This window comes from Octopus bimaculoides, chromosome 3 (assembly GCF_046866305.1).
Source record: "Octopus bimaculoides isolate indiv1 chromosome 3, ASM4686630v1, whole genome shotgun sequence".
NCBI classification, from domain to species: domain Eukaryota; kingdom Metazoa; phylum Mollusca; class Cephalopoda; order Octopoda; family Octopodidae; genus Octopus; species Octopus bimaculoides.
The window spans coordinates 17,651,766-17,663,415 of record NC_142930.1 but is presented as its reverse complement, the minus strand read 5'-3'; the positions used below and the strand labels follow the sequence as shown (position 1 = coordinate 17,663,415).

General features: G+C 36.7%; 1 long non-coding RNA gene across 1 annotated transcript; it reads right to left on the bottom strand.

Moving 5' to 3' along the window:
* Positions 1-753: 753 nt before the first annotated feature.
* Positions 754-3,259, bottom strand: LOC128247425 (uncharacterized). The gene is made up of 3 exons (XR_008263812.2): positions 3,116-3,259; positions 2,430-2,704; positions 754-1,524 (listed from the first exon to the last, which is right to left on the bottom strand). It is a non-coding gene; the product is annotated as an uncharacterized LOC128247425 (long non-coding RNA).
* Positions 3,260-11,650: the final 8,391 nt, after the last annotated feature.

The following is an 11,650-nucleotide window of genomic DNA, read 5'->3' as shown; positions in this document are numbered from 1 at the left end:
ATTATCTGCACCACTAGTGTATAATAAAATCTTCAAAGCATTTTCAGGAAACCTGTATTCTTCAGGTATTATATTCCCACTTATTCCGGTTGGGATCGGGGGAGCTTGGCTTTTCTTTTACCTCTAACCTCTAATATTAGAGACAAATGCGATGACGTCAGCATCAGAAATTAGATGACATTTCTGCAATTAACGACCGTGTAAAAGTTTGTGAATTAGTGGCTAGTGATTTCAATTTCGCTTTTGCAATGTAAACTTTTGGTTTTGAAGTATGAGAAGGATGGCAATGCTTACTGAATGTTTTACATATAGATAAATTATCATTTCCCAGCACGGTTTACACTCTTGGTTTACATTCTCTATTTTCACATTTCCAATATATTTTTTCACCGTATTTTTGATCTATCCTATAAACAAAGTTAAGGCTATCAACTAATTTCCCACTGCCTCTGCTAGTTCCCACTTGGTAGACCATTGTAATGGGTTGGCTACCCCCACCCCCCAAAAAAATATTGTTGAATGAATAAAGAAATTTTAAATGAGTTAAGAAATTGCTTTACCCCTTCTTATTGGTTGAAACAATTATATACCAAAGAGGGACAATTCATCTTTTGTCTTGCGGCGAACTTTCCTACGGTCAAAATTCCTGAGGCGAATTTTCCTGCGGCAAACTTTCCAGTTACGAGCAGAATCGTTATAGCAAGCTGGACAAAATGCTTAACGGCATTTCTTCTCTGTCTTTACGTTCTGAGCTCAAATTCCGCTGAGGTCGACTTTGCTTTTCATCTATTTGGAGTCTATAAAATAAGTATCAGTTGAGCGCCAGGGTCGATACCATCGACTTCCCCATCCCTCAAATTTGCTGGTCTTGTGCCAGAATAAGAAGGGATTAATAGTAATCAGGATATCCGAATCTACTCTTGTAATAACTTGCTGTTTGAATGTTCTACTTCTTATTGCACATTTCCTTATGTAGTGCCATTGCTTGTTAAAAGATACAGGAGAAAGTGGTTCTCAAAGTGGAAGAACAGTACCAAATACAACACGGAGGTGAGTCCTTAGGAGACTGCCCTTTATGCTAACCTGTCTACACATCGCCACTGAGCTACTTACACAAGTTTTAATATTTGTTAGCAGCGAACTACAAAACATTCCTCTATAAGACACGGAAGTCCTACAAAAATCCAGGTTGTTGTTCTTTGTCTTCTGACTGAGCCATAATAATAACACTGTGTAACATGATTTTTGTACTTGGGTAGCATTGTTATTTCTTATTTGCTTACTTCTAGAAAGTACGAAAAATGGCTAATATTTCCTTCAAACTGCTTTTGTTATATTTATTCAACACATAGCTATGACGCTCCCCAACTACTCTTGCTCATGATCAGAGATGCACATATTGTCAGCTACTAAGGGACATGCTGAAACGGTTATGGTCAAGCAACTGACAAGCAAATCTGTGGTACTGAGCAGAATATTTGCTATTACGATATCTCTGCTTCAGAAAGTCTGTGCTGAATATGTCTGAAATGTAATAGGAAATATGTCAGTTTCAAAACATTGACGTCCAGGTCACAAAAGTCAAGTTTGAAGGAAATAGTAGTCATTTCCTTTGATTTCTAGAATAGAAATAAATAAGAAATAATACTCATTGACAAAAAAAAAAAAAAAAAAGCATTAAAATTTTACTTGACAGTGTAATCTAAGTTTTGTGTTTCGGGGGTTCGAATTCTGCTAATGTCAATTTAGCTTTTTATCTTTTCTGAAACATCAAAATAAGCAGATGCCATATCATGGAGTTAATCAACTACAACTTATGGTATGAGAATTTCAGTGTCACGGCTATACAAAAGTGATAAGCTCCCGACGAACTGAATGTGCGTCGCAGGTTCATCACGCGCATGCATCTACATCAAATTCAACAATCCTTTGTATGTGCAATTACTGACCTTATTTAGTTGTCCTTGGCAACGTACTAAGAATTTTTCTAAGCTGAGGATAACCCACACAAAGATATCAAGGATTAAGGAATACATTAATTTTTTTTCTAGGTGTTTTATATATTGTTTACTACTATCTGTATTATACTCTGAACTGACAGTCAAAAATGATACATTATTATGTCTTTTACACGAGTTTATTTTCGCACTTTAAAGATCTATCACATATCGTTTGCTGGTTGTTATTGTTGCTGTTAGTGGTCTAAACACAATTCAATCATAATTCGACCATAAGCAGCAGTTAAACAAAAAAAAAAAAATACAGAAAATAAATGTTGCGACATGAATTGCTTTTTTTTTAGGTGTTTAATGCTTCTGACTGGCACTATCGTTTGTCTGTTATAGAAGATATAAATAAAACGGTGAGGTTTAGCAGCAGCTAAAAAAGACTCGTGGGAGTACATCGAATATGAAGTAACAAAAGCTCACTCTGTGAATGGAAAACTGTGATGCCGTCTTTCAAATTTCTTGGTTCCAGCCATTTCAGGAATAGATGTCAGTCATCTCTCTGCGTTTGAGTAAATGCGTACCTGTAAGATAGTTTCGCCGATATTTCGAGTTTTCAAACTCATCTCCAACAGTTATTCTCGAACATTCTGCTGGTTTGTCTTGTAGAGAGATAATCTCTCACGGTGTACAAAAGAATTAGTCCCCCATGCTTGAATGAACATCATTGACCAAAACATATCGGACATAGGGTAACACTAAAATAAAATAAAGACAATAATAGCAACACCACCACCACCGACAACATGCACGAAGAACAACGAACAAGTAAACAATAAATATATATAAATATATAAAGGTATTCCTATTATTTCAGATACACATCTGGAATTAATCTTCGTGCTTTCTACTGTAACAAATGAAAGAAAAGAAAAAGAGAGAGAAAAAAATAGAGGCAAAACATTCCTTACAAACAAACAGAAAAAACAGGCTAAAATGAAAGGGAACATGTGAGAAAACATGAGTTTAAATAGTAAAATTCATGCAAGCATGAATAGTTCAAAACAAAACTACGAACAACAAAAATATACTGTATAAATGTCTTCGGTGCTAACTGCCAATAAAATATTACTTTCTTCCGGAAAGAAAGAAACATTTGTATTTCTTACTCTGTGTGTGTTTAAGCTTTTTCTGCTGGAGATTTTGTGGAAAGTTTTAAGTGAAACGATTTAGGCAGAGTAAGATCAGATTATATTCAAATCATTTCATGTAAAGTCAGACAATGCAGTTTGCCTTATTAACCAAATTTGTTTCACAGTGAAAGAAATCTCGGTGATTGAGAGAGATAGAGTGAGAGAGGGATAGATAGAGAGGGGGAGAGGGAGAGAGGGGGGAGACACAGATACAAATGGAAGGAGACTTAAAAAAAAAGCAAAACAGAAATCCCTGAGAAACCTGGATAAGTTTGTTACGCTTTTTCGCATTCCCCACTCAAATGTTTCAGGGTCTTGGAAGTTCGCTTAATTGGTAGACTTACTTCTCTTATTTTTTAAAAAATTTATTTGATGTATACGTGCGGGTATATATATGTATGTGCGTGTGTGTGTGTGTGTACGTGTGCCCGCGTCTGTGTGTGTGTGTGTCTGAGTCTGCGAGTGTGCGTGTGTGTGTGTGTTTGTGTGCACAAAATGCCAACTTCAGGTGACGCCTATTTTTCTCACACCATTTTCACTTCATTTCACTCAAAACTTTCTTTTTTTAATATACATACACACCCAAATACACACACACGCAGACACAAACACACACACACACACACACACAAACACTTACACATTATATATATAATGGTACATATACTTAAATATATGCAGATATGTGTGTATGCCGATAATTTTATATATATATATATATATATATATATATATATATATATATACATATATATTTTGGGACCAATAAGGCTTACACAGCACCTCAAAGACCATTTCTACCCTATTGACGCGACTCAGAAACAAACCAGGGCAAGTTACCCACTACAAATATGAGTCGGAGGCTCAGGAATGTGGGAACGCCATGATCTCAAGTTCAAGTAAAAAATCCACAAAATGTCCGATGCCATTCCATGCATATCTAGTTTTATATCAGAGCGACCTTCTCGTAGAGAGATGCTTAAACAAAAGCTGAGGGGTGCCTCACTCCCAGTGGTCTTCTAGCACTCCGAACACCAACCCGGAATTTCTGAGGGTCTGAGCTATTGCTACATAGTTAAACACAGAGACACACAGAGACACACACACACACACACACACACACACACACACACACACACACACACACACACACACACACACACAAACACACACACACACAAATATATATGTATGGGACCTGTGGAGGCATAATGGCCCAGTGGTTAGGGCAGCAGACTCGCGGTCGTAGTATCGCGGTTTCGACTCCCGGACCGGGAAAACATTTATAGCTCCATGAGTCTCCGACAGGGGGTGGTGGCGAGCCCTGCTGTTCTCTTTCACCACAACTTTCTTTTACTCTTACTCCCTGTTTCTGTTGTACCTGTATTTCAAAGGGCCAGCCTTGTCACACTCTGTGTCACACTGAATCTCCCCGAGAACTACGTTAAGGGTATACGTGTCTGTGGTGTCTTCAGCCACTTGCACATTAATTTCACGAGCAGGGTGTTCCGTTGATCGGATCAACTGGAACCCTCATCTTTGTAACTGAGAGAGTGCCACGTATGCATGGGATCTAGTTAAACTGATTCACAAAATCTGTATTTTTTAAAAGGAAGTAAAAAATCTGAATATCGGCTATATTAAAGTAGTTTTCTATTTGAAAATTGGTTATGAAACATGTGTAGTCGTTTTATTATCATTACTTTATTATCATTACTTTGCATTATATTATACTTATTTATTGTGCTTTTACTTATTAATCTTTCTATATGTGACAGTGGATTTTCATCGATGAGTTCATGAGCCTTGGTTCCTTTCCCTAAAACTATATATATATATATATATATATATATATATATATATATATATATATATATATATATATATATATATATATATATATACATATATATATATATATATATATATATATATACCAACATATATCTGCGTCTGAGTGCTATCAGATCAAGGATATTGCAAGATCAAGGCTTTAATTCTCGAACCGGACGATGCGTTGTATTCTTGCGGAAAACACTTTACTCACATTGCTAGAGTCCACTTAGCTGGAAAGGAGGAAATCTGCGAAAGAATGGTGTCTCGTTCGGGAGAAACGTCGTAATCATTTATGCGCCATGGAAACAGGGTGACTGGCTCTATGTGTCTTGGGAAACGACACAACAATTTAACGGGATATACAGACTTTGGGCGACTCACTGTCGGCAAAATAAAATGGAACGAATCATATGAAAAAGTCATAATATTCTTCAGGAGGACTGATGTTAGTCAAAGGTGAAGTGCATAACGTGTGTGTATGTGTGTGTATATATAGATGTCATTCTAGTAAAAACAAAATTCAGATGAAACTTGTACAGAAAACTGCATTTTCAAGACTCTGTTGTACAAATGCGCAATAAATTACACTTGTATTTCTTTATAAACTAGAAATCATGGGAAAATTGTGACACTAACGTGTTTCTGAATTCATGTAACCAGCATTTCAAAATTCAAATTCTTTTTTAATTTTGTGTACGAGGTCTTTTTTTTTTTGTGAAGTGCCAAGTTTTTAAAATATATAAAATATAAATAAAAGCATTTTTAAGGAAATTGCATTTCATGAAATGTTTCGTTTTATTTTGAAAGGATTTTAAAGCATATTCTTGCTTCTTTTCCCTTGGTCTTTTACTTGCTTTAACCACTGCTCGTTAGGTATGCCGGGACACCGCCTTGACGGGTTTAGTCGAACAAACGGCCCTCAGTACTTATTTTATTAAGCCGGGAAATTTTCTAACCCTTCTCTACTAAAACCGCTAGATTACGTAGATGTAAAGAAACCAACACCAGTTGTCAAGCGCTTGAGGGACATACACAAATACAAAGACAAACACACACACATAATACATATATAAATGTGTGTATATATAAATGTATACACACACACACACACACACACACACACACACACATATATTTAGATATACACACATATGTATTCTTTTACTTGTTTCACTCATTTAACTATGGCCATGTTGCAGCCTCGCCATTAGAGGGTTTTAGTCGATCAAATCGATCCCAGAACTTATTTCTTTAGCCTAATAGTCATTCTTTCGGTTTCTTTGCCGAACCGCTAAGTTAAGGGGACAGAAACATACCAACACCGGTTGTGAAGTAGTGATGGGATGACAAAGATAGATACAAATACACACACACACACACACGCGCTCACACGCGGGCACACACACACACACACACACACACACACACACACACACGTGTATATATGGGTGACGGATTGTCTCGTCGTGAACGGCAAATGAGGATTCAGTAAAACAAAGCAACAATCATGATCGTTGCACACGAATGTCTCTTGAGACCTGCTGGTGCCTTGCAAACCTTTTGGCAAATGGAACAAGTTGAGGACTCAGTTTGCTTGAGTGCTTGTAGATCAGCCATTATATGTTTTCTTGAGTGGACGGCAAGGCCTGCGTTGCTTCGTGACACAAAACCACAATGACAAGTAAGGTTTCCCGATGGTGGAGTCGACTTTGCTCAGATCTTTGAACTGAGGAGAAGCAGGAGTGGCAGCAGATCCTGTGTTCTGATGCTTTGTTTTCTCAGTAAGAAAAGGGCATGTTGCATCGCTTCATATTGTCTTTTAGTTTGTCTTTGAAGTGCGCGAGTGGCCTTCCAACTGGCCTTCCTGTTGGGAATTAGCCAAAGAGTTGCTTCGGAATCCTGATATCACTCATAAGTGAAAGATGACCTGACCATCTAAGTTGTATTTTGATGAAGATGGCATAAATACTTGCTGTTCGTAATTCAGCTGTTATGAATATGGTCACTCGGTTTTATGTTGGAGATAGTACGCAAGCATTGCATATGAAAAACGTCAAGCTGACTGATGTGCTTTCAGTGCAGTGTCTATATATACACACGATGGGCTTCGTTGAGGTTCCGTTTACCAAATCCACTCACAAGGCTTTGGTCGGCCCGAGGTTAAAATAAAAGACACTTGCCATGGGGCTGGGAAGCAAGGTTCTTACCGCGCAGCCACGCCTGCGCCTACATATAATCTTTAGAATCTTTAAATTGTTTCAGTTTCAAAGCTGCGGTCATGCTGGGGCACCACCGTTGACTGTGCTACACCATTATTTTGAAACCTCCTCTGATACGTGGCATTTGGTGAACGAGGGGGTTTGATGCTGTTGCCCTCATCTGTGTTTCCTACCGTGAGGTAGGCGAAGAGCTGTGGGCCCTTGAAACCCAAGGTGTTGCAGTATTTGGTCCTGTATTTTGATGGAGATGCTGGGATCTTTGGCACTATGCAGTGGCGCTCCGTTCTGTTGTTTGTGTAGCTTTCAACGCCAAAGTTTGGTACAAGGCCTTCCAAGATTTTCCAGATATATATCACTGCATATGTTTTCTGCCTTCGCTCTAGGGAGAAGAGTTTTAATTCTTTCAGTCTTTCGCAGTAGCTGATACGTTGCATTAAGATGATTTTCTTTGTTTAGCTTCGATGGATTGCTTCGAGTTCTGCTGTTAATTTTAAATTCTTTGTTTTCTGATTTGGAGCATAGACAAATAAGTCTTGCAAACTACCAACTCTGGAGCAACCCAACATAAAGTTAACCATGAGAAAAGCAAGCCTCAATTAAGTGCAAGCCAGTAGATTTCAAAGTCTGATCTTGAGCTTTATTAATAGACTTTGCGAAGCAAAGTCGCACTGGGAATAATTTTCGTTTGCTCTTAAATGGCATGTCTGTTGGTTTGATTGGAATTCTTGGAATGAAAACCTCTTCTCCAGAGGTACATCTAATGATGATGGTAGATTCTATCACATTAGGCGATAATGTCTTCACGATCAACCTTGTCCCATTGCATAATTTAGGAGGATCTAAATTTCTTAGAAGCATTATTAGGACTCCTACCTTCAGAAAAAGTTTATGTAGAAGAGTTCCAGGCAGCTCAAGAGAATTAAGGAACTCTGATGTGTAACGGACTGCTTGATTTTCATCAAGGACTGAACCAACTGATTTGTACTCCTCAATGACTTCTGGGATCTTATTCATTAATTCATGGTTAATCCTGCTACTGTCTCATTTCCTGGAACAAGAATTACTCTTTCACACAACCATTTATGTGAATTAGAGGGATTAAATGGAAAAATGAGTTACGTGAATATCTTCACAAGAGTGATTGAAATAAATGGCGATTGTGGAACGCCGCACCCACGCACACACAGACACAGACACACAGACACACAGACACATACACACACATACACACACACTCTCATTCTGTCTGTCTGTCTCACACACACACACTCACAGAGTATCAAACATCAGTGTGTGTGTGTGTGAGAGAGAGGGAGAGAGAGAGAGAGCGAGTGAAGGGGTGTGTTGTCACGTATGCGTGCATATATAAATATGCATACATCTTTTTTGTATGTGTGTGAGCGTGTGTGTGTGTGTGTGTGTGTGTGTGTGTGTGTGTGAGAGAGAGAGAGAGAGAGAGAGAGAGAGAGAGAGAGTAAGTGCCATTTAGACATCACTCTCTCTCTGACTAACACACACACGTGCGCACACACATACATACAAAAAGATGTATGTATATGTATTTCTGTATGTACGTATACATGAAAACACCCCCCTTCACTCACTCACACAGACACACACACACAAAAACACACATGCACATACATAAATGCATACAAACATACATAGAAAGACACACGTGTGCGCGTGTGACTGACTACAAATACATAGAGCTGAACACAGCGCGCAAAAAGTAAATAAATAAAAACTTTTTACGGAAATTAACGAAATATGCGGTTCAAGCGAAATTTGTGAACTTAGTAAATATTTCGTTTAGTAATTTATCGTAGTTGTTTGCAAATAGGGAATTAAAACTTGAAATGAAACATAAAAATAGTGAGTGAGGGATGTCGCAAATGAAAACGGAAAATTTCGCCGTCGCTACGTCAATACTGGAAGTTGACATTGAGAAACCTTTCTAAAGAAGTGAATCATGTATATATATATATATATATATATATATATATATATATATATATATATATATATATATATATATATATATATATATATAAAGCAATATTATTTACTTTTAATAAAAAAAAATAAATTGAAGAGCCTATTATGTATCCGAGGTTAAATTATTCATGCATCCCAAGTATGTAAGCAATTTGCGCAGCCGTTTTCGCGTGAAAAACGAATACACACACACGCACACGCACACGCACACACACACACACACACACACACACACACACACACACACACACACACACACACACACACACACACACACATCTCTTATATAAAATAGACTCACAGAGGTCTATTTTATATAAGATATATATACATGTGTATATGTATGTATATATATACTACATTTTAAAATGTATTGAATAGTTTATTGACTAGTGACCGTCTTGAGCGTTCGGTTAAGATGACTAAATAAATAGATAAACTCACACACACTCATACAGGGTCATATACAGACGCACCCATAAATATGCATATGATTATATACATATACATATATCTATCTATATATATATACATACATACTATATATATGTATATATATATATATATATATATATATATATATATATATATATATATATACACATACATACATATATATACACACACATGTATGATATTGGTGAAGAATTCACCAATAAAGAAATTAATGGCAGCGTAAAGTTGTAAAACAGAAAGGGTAACGTTTCGCCATAAATACATTAATATATTCTGCTGACAGCAATGTACTATTTGAAGGGATAACACACGGCTTTATATCTGATTTATCACACTCAACTTGAATTAAACTGTTACGAAAAATCTCGCGTGACTCTTCCAAAAATAAATATTGCCCAAAGCTAATATTTATTAACTAAGTGAATGTGAAGCATTCACAACTTGTATTCACCCGTTTACTTGCTTTATTTGTCTGTCTATTTATTTGTTATGATAACCATTTCGATATTTGTTGAAGTTGGAATCAAATTTTTGACAGTGTCAAGCACTAAATTTTATTCAAAACTGATCTATACGCTTTGAATAGAAATAAAAATTGATCTCTCCTTTCAGCAAAAGATTTTATTTTTCTGTACTGATAAAAGGAGTCAGTAGTTTAGAGCTTCGTTTAAACAAGTAAACAAAAATATCGAGCGATTATCAGAAAGATCGTATTCGGTTACAATAGGCAAAATGTTAGAATGCTTAGCTCTTAAAAGCCGAGTTCACATAGCGGCAATGTACCATAGATTAGTGTGTTTCTCTATTGGAAATAGCACTGTGAATGGGCAAATATTATGCTTGCCTTGTAATACTGTGATCAGTTTCTCTCGCAAAGAGTATTACTACTTAAAATTGCAGAGTACAGAGTCGAATTTCGTCATTCGGTAATGATTAACTACATTGAAGGGGATTAAACATTTGTGTATCCTTTCCATCCTTTCCATTCAATAACAATTCTACACTTCTTGGAGTACTGCACTTTGTTTGGTCAATAGTTTCTTGGAGTTCCAACTTAATCTCGAATTTATTTTTAATCACGGAACTGCAGACTTTCTAACAAGGATTGTTTCGAGTGAGGAGGCTACATTTAAGTAAAATTGCTTAAGCGCCACAACTACACATATTACAGAGTAACGTCATGTGACTTTACCAGAAGTTACAGTAGAGTGCAGTTTATCGTCAAAAGTATTAATTGGACCATTGTTTTTTGACAGCACTATGACGAGTCACATTTATTCGAACTTGCTGCAATAATCTGTCAATCCAAGCATTCAAGAGAACTTCAAATATGTGCGTTTTATTTCTAGCAAAATGGAACACCCCGACAATGTCAAAATTGTAAGGGCTTACTTTAATGAGATTTTACCAAACAGAGGGATGAAGGATTTCAGTGAAATATCCTTTGCTTTCAGCAGACCTCACACCACTAGACATTTTAATGAGGTGCTTATAAGATAACTTCTCACTCGACGTATTGGAGGCAAACATTAAACGAGAACACGCATAAAATACCGTTTGCAATTCGATTGGTTCGCGTTATCAGCAGTGCCTGGACGAGAATGGTCATCAATTTGAAAACAGGCGTTCATAAAAAAATAAAATTCTGTCTGTTGATTCTATTAGATTTTGAAAATGAAATGTATTTTTAAGATATAATAAACACTGACTTCATAATCATTCAATGTGGTCGTACATTTTTGGGTACATCTTATGCATGCATATTCCCTACTCTTCATGTTATGTCAGTCTGCAGTCAAATGGTTCACTTTACACTGATTGATTGGTAATAATCCCCTATTTGCAATTCAGTTATAATTGAAGTAATGCTACTGCAAGCTTGTAATAAGACAAGAAGGGTTCAGTAGAGAACAATATACACTGAGAGTGTGAATGATCAGTTCAGGAAAAAATTGCAGCAGGCAGTTTGATAATTTTTACAGTTCTCTAATAGTTATATTTT